The sequence below is a fragment of the Aphis gossypii genome, chromosome 1 (assembly GCF_020184175.1).
Source record: "Aphis gossypii isolate Hap1 chromosome 1, ASM2018417v2, whole genome shotgun sequence".
Classification (NCBI taxonomy): Eukaryota; Metazoa; Arthropoda; class Insecta; order Hemiptera; family Aphididae; genus Aphis; species Aphis gossypii.
In genome coordinates, this window is record NC_065530.1 from 6,853,075 (window position 1) to 6,878,828 (window position 25,754).

Here is a 25,754-nt window from a genome sequence, read left to right on the forward strand (position 1 = left end):
AAAATACATATTAATACTTAGATGCGTAATTTAAAATGGCCTTAAGTAGAGTAACCTTTATACTTACAAGTTGTAACAATATTTTGACAGAAAATATTAAACATTTAAAATTTAAGTGGAAATACCCAAAATATCCCTTATTCAGTGTAATGTTTCAGGTAGGCGTATTATAATATTACCTATATCGGTTAAACCTCCCTCGGGGTAACATTATAAGGCCTGTTCCTATAATAAAGGAATATTATTTTGTAGCCAATAAACGTTATTAGATATTGTATATAATATAATACAAGTGTAATGTAAGTAAAATGTGTATTTACATTCCTTAAATAAAAGGCTTATCCATTATTACAATCCGAACAGTTTAAATGTACACAATGTGAAATCGGTTTTAAAAGTAAGTACTTATTTCAATTTCAAATAAGTATTAAAAAGTAATAAGTTTATTACTAATAACCTTCTCAATCTCGTAAGTCAATAGTTTTAAAATATTGTGCGTAAATATATAATATTATATTAATGCCATACACTTAAATACATGATAAAATTAGTTAATATTGGAAAAAAATTAAATTAAATCATATGGGATATGGAGACTTATCAGGTTATAAAGTGTTACCGTATTGAGTATTCAAATCTGTTCGCTCACATTTATGCAGTCATATAGGTAAGTGGTAGCGTCGATGTAAGTCTTAGTGCATTAGTTATACATTTTAAATCGATGATTCAAAAAGAAATTCTGAGCAGAATTCGAGTATACCTATTGAAAAATATCTTGTCTGCATATTATTAACAACTTTTTATTATTATATAATATAGATTTTTTGAACGTTTAGAAAAACATTGAGAAAAATTGAAAACTATAATTATTTTCAAATTGTCATCTAGTATCGTATCCCGATCTTTAATATGCTACATGCAATTTTTGCGTACTCCGTCTGCCCTATAATTCCTTCATAGAAAAATATCATAAAATAAAACACTTAGGTATTATTGCTGAATAAAATAATATATATTTATCGTTTTGGTAGGAATCTAACCCATAAAATAAATTGATAGAATTTAATTAATTATTTCTATAGGAATAGCTAGATAGGTACCTGTAGTTATAGCTTAAATGCAATGGCTACCAACGTGTTTATAATATATATCAGTTTATGTAACATTAATAAATTATTTCTCATAATATCCAATCCCTATGGGATATTTAATGTATATACTAAATTGGTTACAATTAAATTTTCCATAAAATGTCGCTCTTGATAATTTTAATATCAATGTTAATAAATTTGCTTTATGTTTGATTATAGCCAAAAATATAAATGCGATATGGTTTTGCATATGTATTCTCAACGAGAATAAAATTAATTTTTGGTTTGCATGGATCAATAAACGTCTCAACGGAATTATTATGCAAAATAAATATTCAGTTAGAGTAATACAGTACCTAAGCAGGTATAGGTTCCTATAGTAATAGAGTACCCTAACTGAACACAATATATTTCGTATGATAATTATAATTATTTTAAAAATTATTTTTATCTTAATGTATAAATATTAAATATATAAGATATTTTTCCATTTGTCTCAGTTTCTGTTTAACATACAAATTAAAAATAAAAAAATAAAATATTTCGTTATAAATAATATAAAGGTATATAACCTAAAAACTACGTTTATCATTATTATTTTACTCATAAAGTACTCAGAGTTAAGTAGGTTGCTTAAATACATTAAACTTGAAAATGGTTCAAGTTTTTAATAAAAGCCTTTATAGTAATTACAATAACAAAATAAATACACGTAATATATATTATTATGAAAAATGAATCAACTACAAATCGCAAAACTATGTATACATAAGTATGTAAATTAAAAAAAAAGTTGGATGATATAAACAACATAATATAATGGAAACTGGTCTCGTTTCGGTTACCTTAGACCAGGGTATGATATTAAATTTTAAAGAAAGTATAAATTACCTCAAGTTAAAAAACTGTTTCCAGAAGAGTTTGGTTTAAACTGTACTTGTTTAAATATTATGGTTACTTCTACATTTATTTGGATAGTTTAAAATAAAAAACTTACATTTTTATAATATCAAACATATTTTCAATCATTAGTTGTGGGATGTTTTTGAAAGTATTTTGATTAATCCAAAATTAATATTATCCGTAGGTTATTTTTCATAAGTATTTTTAGAACGATAAAATTATGTAGCTGAAAATATATTATAATTTACTGTTAATAAATCATTAGAAACGACAAATCGGCGATAATACAGCGATAATATTAAAATATTAAAATTCTTATTAAAAAACTGTGCACTAGAATGACAAATATTTCTGAGTATTGTTTTAATATAAAGATAATATACATTCTATTATAACATAATATTAAAGTTGTGTGAGTATCAAGTGTTAATTTGGAGTATGTGATACTAACTATTACGAGACAATGAAAATAAAATAAATTACGGATGTAAGGATGTTCCAGGTATACTTATTACTTAGTTTAAAAACCTAACACGTTTTAAAAACAATTTATAAGTAATGACTGAAATTCCTTATCAAAAACTTTGGTCTTCATCGTATATAATATAAATGTAAGTCTGAAATTATTTATGTCATTCGTTTTAAAAGTTATATGTTACGGTTATTATTAATATTATTGTGTTTCCAGTGCCAAAACCGCATTTGATGAATTACTGTACTCAAAACTTCTGATCCAAACTTTCCAACTAAAATATAAATAATTAAATGGAAACACTTGTCTTTTCTATATAAGTTATAGTAACCTTGATAATTGTCCATATTATATCTTATTTAGTTAAATGAAAACTAAAATAACATAATAATTATTTAATATAACACAAACAATGTAGTGATTATTTTATTTTTTTAATAAGGTGTAGTAGTGTACCTACAACTTTCTACTCAAATTTATTTATTTTAAAATTAACAATTGAATAAAATAGTAAATTAATAAAAATAAAATAAAATCAAAAAGTATAATTTTAAAGGCATTCAAATGTCAATATTTAAATGAAAGGAAAAACATTTTAAATAGAATATAATTTAATAGTACCTACTTCGACAATACAATGACGTTAAATTCATACTTTAAATTATATTAATTAATTTTTACTATAGTTTATACTCATATTTCTAACATTTATTAACTTATAAAACTGTATTAATTATTTTATGAAGAAAAAAATATATGGCCAAACTATAACTAACAAATATCTTTAAAACATTTGTTTTCTCTTTGTTATAAAGTGAAGTTCTTGTTTCTACAAATACGCTGCTGTGTTACACTTTATAATGTAGTACAAAAGCTCAAAAAGTTTGTAGGTAGCAATGAATAGATTATAAATTGAACACAGATGACACTTCGGGATATTCTTTATATTCTTTGATAAAAACGCAAAACGGCGAAAAATATGATCAACCATCTGTTTTTAACAAAACCATAATTATATTTGGTTAAATTAAAATTGGATCAGTATCGATTTTTGAAAACAATATTTATAGTCACTTACTTCATACCCACCATTAACCACATAAAATTGCTCAGACAATTTATGACATATTTTTGTTAAGTATTAATTTTTTTTTTTTAGAACATCTGAATAAATTCACGCGAAATTTTCCACGACTGAACACCAGTTTATCCAAACACAATAAGTCTACATTATCATTTACTCTGCTATCCTCGAATTTTATGGATTGTAAATTATCTTGCTATTTATTTGGAATACTCGTAGTATTCAGCGCTCAATCATAAAATTATTCTCAGCCCTTTCTTATTGTTTATTCTTATTATTCCTCATCAAAACGATGATAACGTATCATATTAAATAGCTTATGACGCAGGTTTTTTTTAAATTATGTTGATTAATAAGCATTTTAATTACTTTTTTATGAATTAGAAGCTTAATAGTTATATAATACTAAAATGTACGAAGATCTAAGAAATTTACACCCGTTAACTATAGTTGAGGTTATATGAAGAAGTGCCTAACATAAACCTTATTATAAAACTACGCAATTTCAATCAAAACTTTTACTCCTTTCTGCGAGTTAGTAGATTTAGCATTAGTTGGATAATTTGGATAGTTTCAAAATCACTACCTATTTAAAAACCCACATCTATGTACGTTGAAAACCCATTTTTAAGTTTTCTTTTTTGTAATCGATGATGCACATCGATCTTTAAACATTTATTTTGCTTTCTTTGTCTTTCTCACTAAGTCTCATCTTTGTTCTTCATTTATTTACCAACAATAGAACCCAGACGATGACAAGGACACAACTGAACTGTTGATTACCCATCTCTCGTGATTTATTCAACATAAATCAGAAAACAACACAACATAATATATGCTTCCATTACAAAACCATAGAAACCAGAACGTTAAGACTTAAGTGTTAACACATTGTATCATTATAGTATGTATATGGTTGGTATTTGAGCTAGTTTAAATAATTAATTACATTTTCCACTCTATAACCTACCCAATTTAACCAACATTAATTGATTAATACTAAAGTGATCTGACAAAAGTACTATGTCCTTATCTTTAAATCGTCACTTAGGATTACAAATTTCTAGTGATATAACATTTTAAATTGACGATAATGAATGTAAAAATATACTATTGACTCAAAAATCAAATAATATTAAAATTCATTTTCAAAATTACTAGAAGTATCAATACAATAAGGGAAATTCATTAAAAACATTAAAAAAGTATTCGTAGTTATAAAAAACACTTCAAAAAATAATAATAATAATAATAATAATTGGTAAAACTTATTTTAGATATAGTATAAAGTATAATAATATACTAACATTAATAAATGTATTGTATACTTTTACTGAAAATGAATAGAAATATTGTATACGCCAACATTAAAGTTTTATGCTATGTATGAAATAATTCTTTTTCTTTTTTTTAAATATAATATATTATTTTTGTTCGTGGATAAAATATTTATATCTTTAATTTTTTGAGTATAATACAGTCGAGTCTCAATAACTCGAACTTCGATAACATGATTTTTTTTCTTTTGTTCCTAGGGAATTCCTTTACACTCAATGCAATATTTGTAATTCAAAAAATGCATAAGTCGGATTAATTTTTACCTCCCTTAAAATTCGAGTTATCGAGATCCGACTGTATTTTATTTAATCTTGATAAAGCATGGATGAATTGTAATTATTAATACATATTTTATGGAACGTAGAAAAAATACTATATGATATTTTTAGATTCACAATTTTACTTAACTTAAATAAAATTCAAATAAACGGTTTGGTAGAATTCAAACACAGATATTTAAGTTCAAACTTGGTATCGCATCGAATGTTGTAGAGATTTAATGTAGACGGAAAATATTTTACATACACTATGGGTATAAAAAGCGACACCACCAAGTTTTTTGTTTGTACACTTCAAATAGTAAAGAGGAATATAGGAAATAAACATAAAGAATTGAGTATAAGTATGAAAATAATTTTCGTTTATAGGGAAACGAAAAAAAACAATACGTCTTTGCACATTTATGTATGCATTGAAATAGAAAAAAAAAAGATGAGATTTAATATAATAACGAATTTGGTGAATAACATATATAATATATGTTTTGGTGTAGGTACACTCGAGGGTGATGTAATCTTTCGTTTGGTTTATTGGAGGTTGGCTGTAGTCGCCGTCCGTTCAATCCATCGGGAATGCGCCGTTGAGATAAACAGCGCGCCCAACGAGATTTAACCCTACTCCCCGCGTTATTGGATTTCGGCGCAAATAAAATAAAAATGAAATAAATCCACATTGGAGAAAAAAAAATAATAAAAAAATAAAGAACCCAAAAAAGTAAGACTGGCAGGAGAGAAAACTTGACTAGTTTATGTATCACACATAATACACACACACATTACACATAATATAATATATACGGTCGACACGCAACCCACCTGCACATATAATATGTTCACCTACAATATATATATATAGGAGTATAGGACCTATATAGTATATATATTATATTATTAACTTTACGATCAGTATACAGGTTATAAATATATCGATTGACGTATTATAATATAATGTCTATTAGTATTTAATATCTGAAGCCTGACCGGTGAAATACGAAGAGCGACAAATTTTTTCAATACATTTTATTGATACGTATACTAGTTGTAATATTAATTCTCGTTCTATTTAATGCCGATTTTACAATTGTATTATTACAGATAAATTGAAAAAAAATAAACATATTCAAATAGGAGAAAGTAAATAACCGATCTTTCCAATGAACTACCACGTCCAAAGTTAAACTTATTAGTATAAAAAGCGAATAAATAAGATTTTTGTGTGATAGTTTTACATCACTCGGAATATCATCATCATTGCTTTATGGTACCACTATATGGTTTTTAATTCTTTCTCGTCATAAAAATTAATAAACGTTAAATTGTGTAAAAGCTCGTCGAAAAGTAGCATTTAGTCACCCACAACCGCTTGTCTATATATTTTATTTTTTTTTGTGTTTTTTATCGTTAGGGTATTACCCATTCGCCATACGGTCCATTTCGCATTCATCCGTTGCTTCCATAACGCCATAAAAAAAAAAAAAAAAAAAATATGTAAAACTTATTTAACGCTACTAGTAGGTACTTAAAAATTTTTTCAGCATATAAATATTATTAAATGTAATATGTTTTACATTTCACATACTGTGTTCTTTAGGGGAAAAAACATATTTTTAATACGTTAAATATACACATAACAACTAAAAGCAGTGATGGTATAATATCGATATGCTATACATTTATTAGACATAATATATCATTTATAATACAACTTTCATTGGAACACGGTGGCCAAGTATATATTTTAAGGATAAACGATAATATAATTTGTAATATTAAACGAATTTATTAATCACATTTTATGTTTTTCCACGAATAGTTTTAGCTATATAGTAGGTATTGATTCTACATTGAAACAAAGAAAATGAGTTTATGAAAAAAAAAATAAAAGTGTTATTGAATTACTATTATTATTATTAAAAAAAAAAAAAACCATATATTGGGTATTTTTAAAACTATTAAAAGTGTCTCAACGTTATATTTTAAGAACCACTTAAGAAAGTATATATTACATGAAATTTTATTATCAAAAAATATTTGTTCGGTATTTTTTTTTTATATACATATGTATACTCTAATGACCAAATGGTCATGACAGCACTCGTGCAAGATATCCATGTAGGTACATATTGAGCTGAAAAAGCTGTACAAAAACCATAGTTTTAAAGTATTAAGGTTTAACTCACAAACATTACCTGCTTTCTTCATTTCAATCTCATTGTTCTAAGTGATTGGATTTTATACAAATAAATATAATATGTATTAATGACTCATGTTTTTCAACATAATAGTATGAAGACAACAATGAGTACTTCGATTCAAATATTTTACACTAAAGCAATTATATTTTACCAAATTAAGTTTATATATAATAATTATATAAAATATTTCATTAAATTCAAACACATAAATTTATCTACATACTTGTTCCTAATTATATTATTTCGTGCAATGTCGTGAAATATTATATAATGTTGAAATAAATAGGTAAATATTTAAAATATGATGTAATAATAATACGGTTTAATATACAATAATAAAAGTTTCTATTAAAATTAGGAACAAATATAATAGGAACATATAATGTGTTGTCCCGTAAACCAAATAGTTTATAAATTAGAAAAAATTCAAAAGAAAAAAATTCAAAGAATGTTTAAAAATTGATTTGAAGCTTACGAAACGAAACACATCGATGAGAAAAAATTACAATGAAAGAGAGCTGATTTTGATAATAAATACATATTATCTTAATTCTTAGCACCTATTATGTATTAATACCGAATAAGGTATGGATATTTTTATCATTATGTAACAATCATTATACACCAAATTCCCAAATATTTTTGCTCAATATTCTAAATTCTCCGACTATATAGAGAAGAAAACATTTTAAAAATTTATTTAATAATTAAAATGAGTGAAACTATTTTATTTTCTCTACTTATTACGATGCATAAAATTGTGACATAGATTAGGAAAAATATATTTTTCCGATTAAAGGTCTTGCTTAATTATGATTATGTATCAATGATGAAAATAATTTAATAAAAAATAGCCACCTACTAAGTATTATAATAAAATTGTATTGTAATTTTTTTTTTTCAAAATTAAAATTTAATCTAAATAATTACATAGTTAAATTTCCATTATCGACTCTGTATATTTCAAATGATCAAATTCAAAATAGGAACTATATTGTTTAAATTATTGTGAATCAAACAATAAAGAGGTCCTGGTCACATTTTAATTTGAGACATTACGATAAAAAGAGTTTAAAAACAAAAAAAATAAAATAAAAATATATTTCCCATTATAACAATAGCTGTAATTCATCTGATGGACCATTCAACAAAGCTATTAGATGACCGTTTGAAAAATAAAAACTGCTGGTTCAAAATGATTTGGTGAAATTTAATTTAATTTAAAAAAAGCTTTTTTATAATATGTATGTGAAATTTACATAATATCATTAAATCTGAATGAAATGGTTAAATATAATAATTTACAGCTGTAAAATTACAATAACTAAAAATCTAAATAAATAATAATTAAAAAATCTATATTTAGGTACACATATAAACCTCTAGACAAACCATTAAATTTATGCAAATATTGATAATTTACCTTACTGATTAAATTATTGTAATTTGTATTTTTGAATTTTAATATTCTAAATAAATTAAATTGTTTTATTTACAAAATAAATTTTAAAAATCAATTATAATTTACAATGCAAGGGTTCATTTAGCAGTAACCCTTGAAAAAAATTAATCATTCATCGTAGTTTGACATTATGTTGGGTTATTTAAAACAAAAAAAAACATATTTTTAAATTGTGACTTGTTTACATATTATATTATATGAAATATTATATAATATTTATTATAATGATAAATTATTGGTTAAGTCCATTACCAATTTTTTTTTTTTTTTTTGCGATGTAATGGTTATAATGTAGGTATAGCTGATAAAGTGATATTATGTTTGGAAATACAAAAATAAAGTCATTCTTCATTGTCATGGAACAAAGGAGAAACTATGCAGGTGATGAATTAACATAATGATTATTAGTTATTGAAACAATTTGACTTTAGTTAACAGTTAAACTACTAATTTAAACTTATACAGATTAAAATAACACGACGTATGCAATTTTACAGTTTATGTAGAAACTTAATATTGAACGTTAAATATTAAATTGTATAAAATAAATATTTACAATATACAGTTCATTATTATAGTTATTTTATTAGGTATAGTACTTAATTATGTTAAAACTTAAAAATAAGAAAATCCCAGTATTTTTATATAAAAAATTGAGAAACACTAATAAAAAATAACGGAAAACGAGAAGTTTTACTCAACAGTTTTTTCAAAACATGAAAAACCATAGACTTAAAATTGTCATAAAATAGTATATCCTATAATCTATTCACGTTAAGAAGGAACTTCGCAACGATCATTTTTTGTCGGGTGGTGGATAGGTATCATTCGGTTCTCAACCCGCACCGAGTCAACTATCTATCAGCTCACCGTATAGTAAAGCCACGCCCCTATACACAAGTTGACCGTCGTGGTACTTCTTAATGTGATTAGAGTATAGATGTGATATCATTAAAAACAATTGAGGGGTTCTTTTCCAAAACGCACTATTGCCGAAAATAAAATTGTTCAGGCAACACATTTTTTTGTTACAAGATCTATAGAAGTTATACAATAACTGAATTACACTAAATCTATAGAAAAAGTGCAATTAAACTGATTTACACAATAACAATAAAATTATGCATTTTTTAAGCTATTTATAGAATTTTGAAAAAATAAGTTCTAATTGATAAAATCATTTTTGGTTAGTCAAAAGCTTGAAATACATCGTTTATGTGTTCCTAATATTATTATTCTTATAAAAATTTAAAAAACCTCTAAATTCTATTGTCATGACTTAATTTGTATAAGCACCTGATGTTAAATTTTCGATAAAAATGGTTATTAAAAAAAAAAATAAATAAAAATAATGATTTTTCGTCGATCAATTTTTATGTAAGTTATTCAAAGAATATTAGTCATACAAACTCAAACCTTTTAACCACTCCATATGCTATTATATTATTATTTCCATACTCAACGAAATTTTAAAATATTTAAATGATTCATATCACAAACATATATTTTATTTTTACAACATTCTTCAGTATGTCAGTTTTGACTTTTAACTCTATAAATTATAAATGCCTAAGAGTGTGTTATCAATAGATTATGGTTTCATCGAGTTGTTTATGATATTTATGGTATGTATTTATAATAATTCATCAAATTTACTGTTCAGTGATTATTATATTATTGTTCAGATTTTAAAATATCTTACAATTTTTAGGAAAAAAAATATTTCAACTTACCAAATCGAGAATATACAAATATAAATAATAATAATAATGCTAATAATAGGCTATAAATGTATCATAATTCATAATAGAACATAAACATTTTTAGGAATAAATAATAATGTATCCCTTAATTTTTTGTTTTACATATACAATGATTTATCATTGAATTCAATTTGGTCCCATTCATTACACTTTAGTTACTCAATGACGAGGTACACTCGATACTATACATCACACTGATTCCTCTGTTTTTTTTTTTTTTTTTTTATGGAAGTCTTTATATAGATTACAGTCACGCGAGAATTTTGTTGAATGTTTTAAAAAAGTGAGGTATTAAAACCAATAATAACTACTTCCGATTACGTAATTTAATGTTTGAAAATTATACTACAATACTTGGTTTTCAAAATCAAAAGTTCGTGAAAAACTGTATAAAAAATATAAAAATATTAATAGCTCTTATCACAAAGTACTCACATGATTTATCAAAACAGTGTTACTGGTTATTGTAACGTACGCCAAAAACCACTGCACCCGTGACACAATATAATAACACCAATCACAATAACAAAAACAATGAAAACGGTCAAGAGTATATATTATTATTATTATTATTATATATTTGAGGAGAAGAGAGATTCGACGAACGAAAATTTTTTAAGTCATAATCTTAACGACAACAACGGCGACATATTATGAGAGATAGGTACCTACACCACGCGCGTGAGCTTATATATCACTATAAAATCGCCGCTAGCACCGTCGTCGAGTCGGCACAACAGTAAACTCGCACGTGCGCCGCGCAACGAGTCGTCACCCGGAATACGACTCCGGCGAAGTCGGTGGTGGCGGCGCCGAATCGGACGGTGGCGATGATACGCGCGCCACGCGGGCGACGCGAAGAAGAAGACGGACAGGAAAAAAAATCGCCTCTCGTCCCCGCAACACGGATATTGGTAGACGTACGAATACTATCGTTTTCCAAAAGGGAAAATAAAAAGAGGACGGGGCGAGCGACAATTCCAGAATATTAATTGAACCGGACGGCGTATTGTAATAATGTCGAGTGGTCGCCATTCGTCGGTTGATATAAAACGTAGGTAAACTACAGGTACGTGTAATACACTGATATACGTGTGTTTGTGTGCTTAAAAAGTCTGATTTGTGCCGGAAGCGGAAGTGAAAAATTAAAATTACGACAAACGAGTCCGTTCGTACGCCACGCATATAATGATAATTAGATTAATAAAATTTTTGTTTTCAAATAATTATCAATGTCTGCGTTGAACATAACTTACGGTGTTATATAGATAAATCATGTAAGAATATCGATTGAGAGTTTCTAATATTTGTGATCCTCTGATAAGCTAATAATTTTTAGTAGAAGGTTTTAACAGGGAGTTCACAACCACACAAAACATACTATTTTAATATCAATTTTGGTTATAGGTACGACCTCAATAACATTTAAATGTATGTGCTTCAAATACGGTTTAAAACGATTTAAATCATAAAAAAAATATTTTTTAAATACATGTATTTAAAAAAATTATAAATATGTTCTATCATTATATACACTGTGATTTTTTATATTATGAACCATTCTTCACTATCGCAGAGACTGTTAATATACCATGGATTTTCTAGTTGGAAATAATAATAATTGAAAATAAAAAAAAAACACTAAAAAATACTATATCGAAGCAGAATATTTTCGGAGTACCTATTTTGATACCTAAAATTCAAAATTTGGAGAATTACAAAACTATATACATTTTAAGTTTAGATGATTGGAGTAATGGACAAACATTTTGAGGGGTACTTGTGTGCCATTCCACTCCACTAATAGGAACTTTAAATATTCATAACTCATGAACTACTCGTCCGAAATTTGATATTTATGAATCAAAATATTTTAAACGATTAAAAATAGTACCACGTGTTAATTTTTTATTTTTTATTACTCACAACAAAATTAAGCAAACAAAATATTTGTGTTGAAAAGAATGAATACTACATTATAAAAACATTATCCTGTATAATAGTTAACGTGTAATATTTTTTAATTAATTATTATTGTAAGTTAACAATATGATACTATTTGACAATGTTAATGATGTATCCCTATAAACTGTTTTCACTTCACCATCATGTGATGCTAAATATTTGCGTGAAATGATAATATACATAATATGATATTGTAATTTTTTAATTGGATATGTGTAAATAAACTCGTGTGTGTGGTGTTTAAAATAAACCATTTACGTTATGCGTATCAATAAGTTTTCCAGATGAAAGAGAAATAAAATATAATTTTAAGTAAAGACCACGAAAATCAAAACAAATCAATTTTATTACATATTGGTATCTTGGGTCCTGTGGTTTTTTGAGTGGCAAAGTCTAAAAATTCGAAACCTAATTCAGCAAACACGACATGCATCAAAATGAATAAAGATTCCCTTAAGAGGATAAAACGGTAGTATACGAAATCGTTGTGAGTATGTTTGCTAAAGAATATTGGTGGAACGTTTTTGAAAAAGTACGATTCCAGTTTTATAAAGGCTCTTAAGGGGGTCTGTACGTTTTCATTGACGCTATAGATAGATATTATATGTACGTACTACGAGGTTGAAAAACATTGCAGTATCCATGAAATTTCAAAATCGATTGTTTATATTTCGTAACTATAATAATATTTATACCACTGCAGCTTAAATGGACGATCGAGTCGATTTCCTATACGTGGATTTCAGATCTTAGAAAAGAAGATTCCTCACCAAAATCATCTTAAATCGAAAAAAATGAACTTTTTAAAAATAACGGAATAGAGTGTAATAAATACTATAAATAGTGATACAATAGTCCAACCACAAAATATTATAAAAATAACTATACGAAATTGCAGGCTCAATTCAAGCATATTTTATTCAAAGGGGCCATACGAATTTATTATAAAAAATAATTTTTATAAATCATACTAAAAGTATAAACACCATTCGAAATGACAAAAGATATACATTTAAATATTCGCGATAAATTAACTCGTTAGAAATAATATAATAATAGCGTACCCACTACCTATACTACATGTGTTTACACTAGATTATCATAATATTTGCGTTGTTTTAACATACAGACGTAATAATATATAAACATGCAAATGGTATACAAAATACAAAGCACTTGGCAAGAAAATGTAAATTGTATACTTTTGTTTAGTTCTTATGTAATGAGACCCGTGGTAAACGTTAATTCCATAGCTAAGCTCAAAATACCGCAAAGGTTTGTAAAGTACAGCTTGTTGTCAATTTGTGCGATCGATATTAGACTATAATACTTTAGTGGTAAAAAATGGAATTTACATATATATTTTTTTTTTTTTTTTTGGATAATAATCATTCTATCTTTATTTATATAATACTTTTGTACGTGTGCAGTGTGCACGCCTCTGAACTCTTCCTAATAATCGACTTGACCAATTATTATAAAATTATTTGTATGTATTTGAGTGAGTCCCTGGATAGTTTAAATTCAAAATTATCCACGGGTATAGGACTGTGTATCTAGGTACCATTGTAATTGTGTTTCAAAAAATATTGACATGGATATATTTTAAATAACTCGAGCCAATGATCTCGCAGGGACCAATCATCCGTCAGCCATATGTTTTTTTTTTAAATAAATGAGTACACAATGTTTGCAAGTTTTTAGTATGTTATTTAAGATATATCTATCTATACATTTCCTATAATCCAATTATAGCGATACCTACCATGTCCAATATGAATTTAAATCACCTATAGGGATCACCTCAAACACATTTCATCGGTTCAGCCGTTTAGGAGGAGTTCAGTAATATACACGCCAACATAAGAATAAATTATATGTAATATTATACATGTGACATGTATATATTAGGCACTCATGAAATATTTTTTTTTATATATAAATTATAATATACCAACTATTTCTTATTGTATTACTTCACAAATCTCCATAGAAAATAATAACTCATAGTGTAATTGTATAATTATTATTATTATGGATAGCGTAGCCTGATGAAAGAAAATACAATTTATGCGTTTTCACCATTTAAGTAAATTAGTACATTTATGTACATATATATATATAACCATTAATTAAAAACATAAATTGTACGGGAGTTATAAAGTGATAGTGTTATAGTTGTACGCATTGTGATGGTTGAACTCAGTGAGAACTTATATCATATATCTTACATCTTATGGACATTTTAATTTAGAGGAGAACATATTATGATAAATAAATTTCCCCACCACTATGACTTTTTGATGTTGGTTTTTTTCATACTGTAAATGACAAATAATCATAAAATACAATCGGAAATAATTTATAAATCAGTTTTCAACATTTAAAAAAAACGTTATGAGCGTCTGAATGTATCCTAAAAATATTTTAAATATTTGTTATTATTCAAAAAGTAAAAGTCGAAGATACTTGAAACTTTCACCATTTATTTAGATTGGCATTTTTTTATGTTTTCTACTCTATTTCCAAGATTCACTCGATACCTACTGTATAGCAGAGCGTTACCCACTTGGGTGAGACTAGGTACATTTTTTTTTTTTATAGAGTATCAATCATTTGAAGAACATGATAAATTTTACCTAATCTCAGCAAACATTCACACTGTAATTCTTGTTGAGCTAAAGTTGTATGGTACCTAGTGAAAATTGAAATTAAATTATATACTTCGTGTCACACCATAAAGATGCTCTACGTCTATATTATATTAACTAAATATTTATCAATTATTTAAGGTATTTATATTTATTACAACAGTACACACATCGATATTTTTACACATAAAAATACTAAAATTTTATCTTATATAATATAAAACTGTATCTTATAGATTCCTAATGGCGGCTGAAATAAGGAATTAATTTGTTATATATAATTTAATTTTGTTTTTTAGAACGGTTAACATTGTTGTCGATCCGCAAAAAAATTGTTAATTAATCCCAAATAAGTTATCGAAATCATGTCTTAAAAGTTAAAAACAGTATACGTGTAACATTGATTAAATTTACAAAAAAAAAAAAAAATAGTTAATTATGTATATTTAATCAATGCATATACTTTTATAAATTAAAATATTTTTTAAATAATTTGAACATTATATTTGTTGACATTTAATGTATATTATATTACTATTATTGTGATGAGAGGAGAATAAGAGACATACTCACAATGGTAAAATTTGCTACCAAATGTTCTTTCTTCTTTTATTAATAAATCTTGAAAACGCTATTGCTAGAACTTGGTAATTGTAATATAATAATATTAATATTTGTTTGTAAATTTTCTATTGTCTCAAAAGTACGGTGATGATATTATTTTTTTTCTTTTTAAATATTTTTTTTTTTTTATAAAAATGTATTTAGTATTCAATTATACGTATTTTTTAAGATGTTGAAAGATGAAACATTTTACTGGTGATTACGCAATATTTTATTATTTTTAATCAAGTTCTTACATAATTATAATTTTATAATTACATCATATTAAAAACCAATAAGAAATAATTGTGACAAATAATTCTCATCTTCTGTCTACCATCAAACACGCCAACTACCTTTCATTAAGAAAAAAAATACTTTTAAAAAGTCAAGGATCAACGTTACTCCATTAAGTTGAAGGATTCTTAATTATGTAAAAAGTTGTTCTTTTTATTACATCACTACATTTATTTGTTGATCGATATTATTTAATATTATAAAACCGATTGCTCACGATTATATTTTAAAATAAATAAAATAAGTGGGGGTTTACTTTTATTGCATAGTGCATGTTGCTAGTATATATAACGCGTTATTTACTTTATAAAAAAAAGGGTGTAAACGAAGAGAACAAACTATTTGTTACAAAAACGTTTATCCATAAAAATAATGCATAATATGTATTTTTTACATTCTTTAACTGATACGAGAACAACTTACGATAGACCAATAAGCACATTTTCCGGTTTACTCATAATTTAAAACACATAAGAAAACCAATATGATCACGTGTATTAGTGAGGTTATACTGCACAGAGAAAATAATATTTTATTTCATTTAAATGTAAGTATATAAACCATTAAAACTATAAAGAATCATGAAGTACTGATTCTTGTAATATCATATTATGAAATTATAATTATGAAAAAAAAAATGTTACGCTCTTTCAAGAAATTATACGAGTACTTGATTTCCACATATGACTATATAAGAAAGTTTCTATATTATACGTATGTATAAGCTAGTAAGTTAAATATGCGTCTTTTATAAAATCAATAACAATAAGTTTATTATGATTATATTGTATTTCCGCGAACACAAAACACTACGACATTGTGATTACAAACATCCCGATAGCCGCAGACTGTAGAACCACGGTAATTAATTTATGTAGTCCGAATCGTATATATATATGTATATACATACTACATAGGGTTATTCAAGAAATATGCGCATAATTTTTCCTTTAGTGGTAAATTTATTCTAATTTTGATTTTTCGGTATCGTTATAATATACTAAAAGATTAAAATATTGTTTTGAAATTATTGCTGCATGATTGTTTTATACGACTTAAAGAACGAGTCTTGTAGCGATACGCGTACTTCAGTTTTTCTAATGAGAATCCCTAATTTTAACAATACTGTATTTAAATATTATTATGTTTAAAAATTCAAAAAATCGAAATAAAATAAATTTGTTATTAACCGAAAAAATAAGGACGAAAATTCTTGGAAATTTATCCCAAATATTGTTGTATGCAGTGCTGCAGTGAAGACTGTTCAATAGACCTGGATTAATGTATGTAAGTCGAGTAAACTAGTGGCCTCCGGTCCTTTGGAGGGGTAGCTTAACGTCTATTAGAGAACTGACAAAGTGACCGTAATACCCATCGTCAAATTGTGCGGATCGCGCAGCCCTTGGATAATAATATACATTTCTATAATAAAGGTTAGGTTATCGTGGTAATAGGGTAGGTAGGTACGCGATTGCGTACATTAATCAGACGGTGTAAATAGAAGCAGAAGAACCCGTTAAAAAGCGAGCGAAAACGAAAAGATATATTTCACCAACAGCTAGTACACCTACTAACAATATTATGTTAAAATAACTAACTATAGATATTTCGACATAATACCGTGTACCGTCCTTAAAATAATATCGATTATTATTCATTTAATTCATTATACAAATGTGGTGAGTTTTTGAATATTATTACTATTATATATTCCCAGTTTAAGTTAAATTGGATACATGTAAATTATTACTTATTGCATTTTTTAACAGATTTATGTTATAATTATTTAAGTGCTGAATGAAACGAATGAGTTTGTGCATGTAATCAAATTCTACCAATTCCTGGAGACGACGATTTTAAAATCGAAAAATTGAGTTTGAATACTTAATTTAAATTACAATTGACTTATCCTATTGACTTATAATCAATATGATAATTATAAGTCATAAACGTTTTTTTTTTTTATATATATACAGATAAGTTCATCAAATTTACCGAATAAACACAAAATACTAAACTTAAACTTACATAATATACTTTTCTTATAATTTAATTTAATTAATACTTTTATGTACCTACGTAATGTGATATATTTCTCAGTAAGATCTAGTAAGAACTACCTAATTATGAAAATAAAACTACTTAATTATTAGTAATTTATAATTTGTTGACCTATCACAAATAAGTTTTAACTTACAACATGCCTTTATTTATAGCTACAATATTTATAGTATAAAAAAAAATATAAATATATAATGTAAATAATAGTTTGTAATTTATTAACTACTTACTAGTTACTATAAATTATATTGACAAAAAACAAAAAAAAAAAAAATTCAGAAACTCATTTCTACGTAACCTATAGTACTTAATTAATTAATTTCTGTTATTTATTTTAAAGAAGATAATTCTTTTTATGCAAATTAAATTTAATCCTTAAAATATAATGATACAATTAAATAAACTAGAAAAAATAAATATAAAATATATTTTAAACATTTCTCATTAAAAAGTAATAATTTATTTTTATTAATATTATTTTTTACTTTTCTCTTTTTTTTTTTTTTTTTTTTTTTTTTTATAGGTTTCCTTTTTCGAAAATATAATGATTTTTAAATTCATCATATCGTTAACGATATTTTTTAATATTTAAGGATTTTTTTATTACTTTTAGTGAGTTGAATATTTAAATACTTTTCTTAAATCGGTACGTAATATTTCAGTATTGGTGAATGAACATTAAATTATATAAACTGTTATAATAATGACAAAATAAACATCCTAGCTATTAACCTTTTTTTATATTTTCAATTGTCGAGGACTAAAATTAGTGTAGTTGTGAAAGTCGTCGGTAATTATATAATTATCATTACGAATTTATAAGTTATTAATTAGTTTGAAATTTTCATGTTGTTACGGTAAAATTATCATATGTGTACGTTGTACGTGGTACGTGGTACGTGTAATAAACAATTAAAATAATCAAACAAATACGAGAAAAACGCGACACTAAATAGCAATAATTTTTTTTTACTTCCAGAAGTTTAAAGAATAGAATACCACATTGTTTAAATAACCAGAGAATTAATGAAAATTTGTTGAATTCAGTCTCACGTATAAATTAATTACCGCCATCGTTGGATTTGAACATTACACCAAATTGTCACGTATTGAAAGATCAACACAGGTGTTCTAAATATCCATAAAACCTAGTTGTTACAGTTAAAATGTTAACTGTACGCACAGATATCATCTTATACGGCTATTCTAGTTAACACAGCTAAACGGCTGTTTGAAGATAATGTTAAATTCTCCGTGCATGTTATGAAATATTAGAAATTCATTTCTAACAAAATCTATTGATTTAAATATTTAATTGATACGAACAGATATAGTTTGGGTAGATGGATGGCGTAAATTAATTAATGTTTATAGGAGCTTATTACAGTTGTTCGTTTTAATAACTTATGTGCACCGTTTGAATGATTGTTATAAGTGAAGGAGATTTTAAAATAAGACGTGATCAATGATCACTGATCATGCAAAACAGTATAATAATGCACTGGCAATAGTCAATAGGTTGGTAATAAAAAAAATGTGGGTGTAAAAAGGAAATTTTGCACGTTATAATACAGTACACGTGGTTAGGTTATTATAATTTATTATTGATGTGTTTAATTTGAATTCAATGATAATATTATCTCATACAAAAAATGGTATTGAGCAAAAACTTTCAGCCTATATGTTACTAAGTATATATGTATTTAAATTGCTGTTATAGTAAGGTATTACGAAAAGTTGAATTAATGTTTTTCCGAAAACATTTCATTTGAAAATTTCATTACGTTTGTAAAATAAACCATATGTATCCGTATGTCTTTATCCAAAACTACTTCGCTATTATCTACTAATTGTCTTAGTTGTTCTTATTTTTGTCAGTTTATCTTTACTTTGGTCATCAAATCAGCCTTTTATCTTGAGAGATACAAGATTAGTACATCGTTTGTTATTAAGTTTGACACAGTTCCGCGCAATAGCCATTTGAATTCCAAGGGTCTTTACGCCGTGGAAACCACACTATCACTTCTCTAATAAACCGCTAATCGGCGATGGACAACGCCGTCGTTCGACACCCGCGTCTGGAAACATCAATCAGCCGATACCGCGAATCGGTCCTAGATTTATAGTCTTGCGATCCACGTATACACGTAAACTTTCCGATTATCCTTGTGCTTTGTTGATGGTCATTGCAAAGGCGAGTCGCCCCGAAAATTGCAAACATTTGAATTCGAAAGGCATATCTGTTGGAATAATTGGGATGCTTGTGCGAAGCAATCAAAATAAACGTCTGGATTTGTAGAAAAACAATTCCTGGATTTTGCACCACGATAATGCACTTGTTCATACTTCATTGTTTGTTCGTACATTTTTGTTCAAAAACAATACTGTAACGATGCCACAGCCTCGACAATTTCCAGAGTCCGTGTGATTTTTTTCTATTTAAAAAAATTAAGAGAACTTCAAGGGCCGTCGTTTTACAACCATGGATGACTTAAAAAGCACATTGTTGAAAAATTTAAAGGTTATCCCTAAGATAGAGTTTGACAAGTGTTTCGAGGATTAGAAGAAGCAACAGCACAATGAGACTATTTTAAAGGCAACAACATCAATGTAAACGAATAAATAAATATTTGTTTCACACAATGAAAATTCCCGTTATTTTTTGAACATACCTTGTATTATAGCCATTAAGCTTGGCATTGTCCGTGAGGCATTCTTATGATTATGCGAGCAGTATATTATCAGATAGGAAATCTACTGTGGTGGATTGCAGACCTCGCGAGATATGTACATAAGTTTATAATTTCTGACCCTTAAGATTCAAAGTTATATCAATTTTTTTTTACTGCGTTGGATAAGATACAATGATGTGTCATCTCGTGGTTATTATATAGTTGGTATAAGAATCTGACTTATTTTATTTTTAAACTTATTTTTACCTATTTTAACCCGTTAAAATCAAAATTAAAAAAAAAAAAAAAAAAAATTGAAATAAGTTTATATAATAGCGTCGTCACAAAATAGTTACATAAAAAATTCCTGTTATTTTATACATAATAATATATAAAAATTATATCGTAGTAAAATATCAGAAAAATAGATACGACTGATATTTCATTAACATCACTGACAACAACTTACTATAAAAACCGTTTTTGCCATTTACTTGACGTTATCTAAGACAACAACATAGTAATATAATAAATAGTATCTACCGAGAAGTAATAAAAGCAACATGATTCATTAAAGTTACAAGCATATTATATAGTAAATAAAAATATGATAAAATTTTTATGAAAACTATTGATAAACTCTTAACATAAAAAATTGTTAAATTAAATTATTAAAATACAGAGGAATATTAGTTTGATAAAAATACATAAAGGTAACGGGATGATTTTTTAAATCTTATTTCTAAATTTGTTTGTAATTAAATTCAGTAAAATATTTATTTTATTTATAATTACAAAACAGTTTGAATCCTGTTTTGAGTATACGATTAGAGGTGAATATAGATATTAAGTAATCATTTACACTATAATATATATGTTTATTAGAGTTTTTGTGACTTGAAATAAAGTACAGTAGATTATAGACTCTAAAAAGGAGAAGCATCTAGTCAACGAGGGCAGTATCGTTTATTAAAAGCCAACAACATGAGTCCTTTGGCAATGGTTTTTTTTTTAAACATTAAAGCCACAAATTAAAATGTTTAAATTTTTTCATACATGGCTATTGAACTAACTTAACGAAAGTATACTAATGCAATTAAACAGACACATAGAAGATAAAATGAGATAATTCATCTAAAACTAATTATGTATTGTATACTACGTAACATAGCTTAATTGTTCTTTAAATTCTGCATCAGTTTTAATTATTCATCACGTAAATCAAAAATAATTAATAATTATTCTAAAATGTACCTTCAGGTACCTACATAACATTTCACTCGGTTTCAGAACCATCCAAATTAAAACATCGAAAAACGAGGTTATTTATGCAATGCATTTTAATAACAAACAAAAACGCAAATTTATTAAAATTGGAGTTCGTTACCAACAAAAACTACTAAAGAAGGTATGAAATTGATTTCTATTTCATCTACATCAGAAAATTCAAATAGACTAAATTATATGCGGAAATAAATGATTGTATAGTGTATTCAATGATATTATATATATTCATGCCTTATTTATTTATATTCTTAATATTAATATTATTCTATGAAGTTATTTATTTGTTCATTTTAATTTGTTTATTAAGTATTAACTAGTAGCAGTAATAATATTTTATAACTATATTTTGTATTCAACAAAAGTCAAAAGTTAAAAAAAAAAAAAATGATAAAAGTATTGTGAAATATTTTGAACGCATAGAATTAATACGATTCTTATATTTTTTGCTTTATAAAAGATATCTTATTGTACTTATTTTTAACTCTTTCCTTGCATATGTTTTGAGTAATAATAATTTGAAGTATAATATATTTTTAAAACTGATCGAGCCGGGTAAAATTTGTGTTATTGATTTAATGATTCATGTATAGTTAAAAATATATACAAGGTTATTGCATAAAATATACCCCCTTTCAATTAAATATTTGATGATAAAAATAGCGGTGTAAAGAAAGCTATAATCTATTTATAAATGAGCTGGAATTTTAAATTTGTCAAAATTATTGTGTGTATCTCTTAGAAAAGAAAAATCAATATTTGTAATTTGTGATATTCTTTTACCCAGCCATTTTTTATCTGTTGATAACAATCTTAAACTTTTTAGCGTTTTAACAACTATTGCAGTTTATACTATTATTTTTAAAAATTATTTTGCAATAAAATCAACTATAAAGTGGTATTACGATTGGTATAGGTAGGTAATATTTAAACGTTTACGTAGAATGCAAATTGCTTTAAATTTAGACAACACAGCCGACTACACTATATAAACACATAATACAGACATCTAATAACAAACGTAATGATTGTAATAGCACTGCCACCATTCGCTAACATAATTATTGAAATAGGGATTGGTAGTTTAAGGTGTCGCTGCAGGCTGCAGCCACTTGCCATGATGTTGACTTGACAATATTATTATGTTAAACCTACAGAAAAATAATATAGTAAATTCATAGCACAATACATTATTATAGTTATTAACAAATTATTTCTCCCAAAAATGCTATAAATTCGCGTGATTATTTATTAAAAAATCACTACTTGGTCCGTTTATAAAACTTTAGATTATATATATATTATCAGTTGCGATGACAGTATGCATCGAATCGTGTTTTTTTAATTATATTAAATAAAGATCTTGTTAATACAGAAGATATGCTAATTTTAAAATTTGCAGGTGTCTACCACAGGCCTCGATAACATTTAAATTTATCAGATTATGTTTTTATGCAAATATTATATACTATATTGGTGAAGTGTCGCGTAACGTACGTTCATATTTACCGTATAACACTATTTGATAAATTGTTCATGTTGTCATAGTAGATTAAGTGAGAAAACTACTCGAATTAATGAAATGAAACGAAATAATCTATTATTTTTGTTTTGCAGTTGTTGATATACACTCCAACCGCAACGGAGGAATCAAAATAATATTATTACGGACGCGTTAACGACTAGGATATAAAACGTGGACTGCAAACGCCGTAGAATAATAAATTAATAGATAAAAATATTAAATCGTCCGATGCGGCGTATGCGGATACTAATTTATCTGATGAAATGTCGACGAGGGTAATAAAATATTTTGTGACGAACGATAATATTATTATTATTGTATCACTGGGTTGCATTATAATATAGTGACGATACCGATCGATTGGAACCCTGAGTTCTTTAATACTTAAAATTTTTAAAAAAAATGTCAAAATAAACAATCTTCTGAGATGTACAACATAGTTCGTTGAAATAAATTAAAATTAATTCAAAGAACTGATTTTTTTTTATAGACAATTTGAATTTCTGGAATTTGAATGACAAGATGTATACCATGAATTCATAAGCACTACCTATATTTATAAAATTCTACCAGATACCATTTTAGATGTATATAATTGCATAACATCACAATCTGATTTTTTAAAATTAATATTTAATACAGTTATTAATTTAACCAACTTCATATATGGTTTAATGTATGTTATAATAACAAACAAAATAACAGTAACATTTCTATAAATAACATTTAAATATTATATAAACCAAATTTACACTAAAAAAAAAAAAAAAAATGTATAAACCTTTACTACATATTCGTTTGGGATTCTGCAATGATCCAAATTTATATCTTTTTTTTACCACAAATAACTCATATTCAGTTTAAATGATTTCTTCATGTCCATTTTTTGTTTTGAAAAGATGAGTACTATGGCTTAACTGGCTTGAATATGCTTTATTTTCCATATAAAACCATTATACTACACATATTATTTATTTCATCCACTTTAGTCTAAAAAAATATATCATAATTTTTCCTTTATCCCAACGCATTGTAAATAGTGGTGATATACGTTACGAGCAAAAATACATTAAAAAGTCGGAAATATTATGGAATAAATTAATACTATAATTATTGACATACTTGCCATTCAAAATTATTTGATATAAATAATATAACGTGTACTTTTGAAGTCTTAATAAAATTGTCAATTTTTAAATTATAATAAATAGTTAGTATAATAATAAAATCGTTACAATTAATAAGTAGGTCGTGACTAGTAGAAAATTATTTTTTACGACAATATATCTACACCAATTTATCGCAATTAGGGTTTGACAATAAACGTTTAAAAACAACTATGCGTTTACATGTATTGTATTATAAATATTTAAGTTTGAATTTTCTTAAAAATTGAATAGGTACGTTAAAAAATATTGAATTGTTGGAAATATAATGCATTTAAATTAGTTTAGAAAATAAACAAATTAAACAATACGCATAATAAGACTTCAGAAATATATGGTACACAATATTTTAGCATATATTAATTGGTGTATTGTAACTTGCAGAGAGTAAACACAAGGATAAACTCAATTTTGTAATTTTATATATAAACAATACCTATACTAATCAAATTCGCAATTAATTTTCTATTCTTAGATGATACCTGATTAGTAGATATTGGGTGATTTTTTAAAAAAGATTTTAAAATTCAATATTTAACCAAAGAATCGAATCCATAACAATGACCTTGGTTACTCTTGGCTACTTTAACACAAATATATAGAAATTTCAAAGTATTTTTTTTTTAGCATTATATGATTTAAATAAATTGGTTTAATCATAGGAATATTTAACGTAAAGTGTCATGACTATTTTTTGATAGTATTTTAAAGAAAAGAAACATAAAAAAAGACTATGTTAAAGTACAAAATATAGTTGTACTTAATTTACATAATTAGCACTTAGAGAAAATATTTATTTTGTGAATAACAAAAAATATTTTTTTTACTTTATGATAAGAATCATTGTAATCTATGAATAAAAGGCGCTTATACTTATTTTTTAACAATGCATCACTTAGCATAACATTGCTAGTTGAAACTAAAATCTAAACTATTTTATGGTT

The 25,754-nt window shown here is 25.8% G+C and overlaps 2 protein-coding genes across 5 annotated transcripts in view; one reads left to right on the plus strand and one right to left on the minus strand.

Annotated features, from left to right (window-relative positions):
* Positions 1 to 11,383, minus strand: part of LOC114128730 (leucine-rich repeat-containing protein 24-like) — a 153,988-nt gene extending 142,605 nt beyond the window's left edge. For all 4 annotated transcript variants that reach the window (XM_050210307.1, XM_050210313.1, XM_050210316.1 and 1 more), the window contains exon 1: positions 11,022 to 11,383. The gene's annotated coding sequence lies outside the window, so the exon portion shown is untranslated. The remainder of the gene's footprint in view (positions 1 to 11,021) is intronic.
* Positions 1 to 25,754, plus strand: part of LOC126549211 (uncharacterized) — a 53,734-nt gene that overhangs the window by 11,876 nt on the left and 16,104 nt on the right. The gene's annotated exons all lie outside the window — the stretch shown is intronic.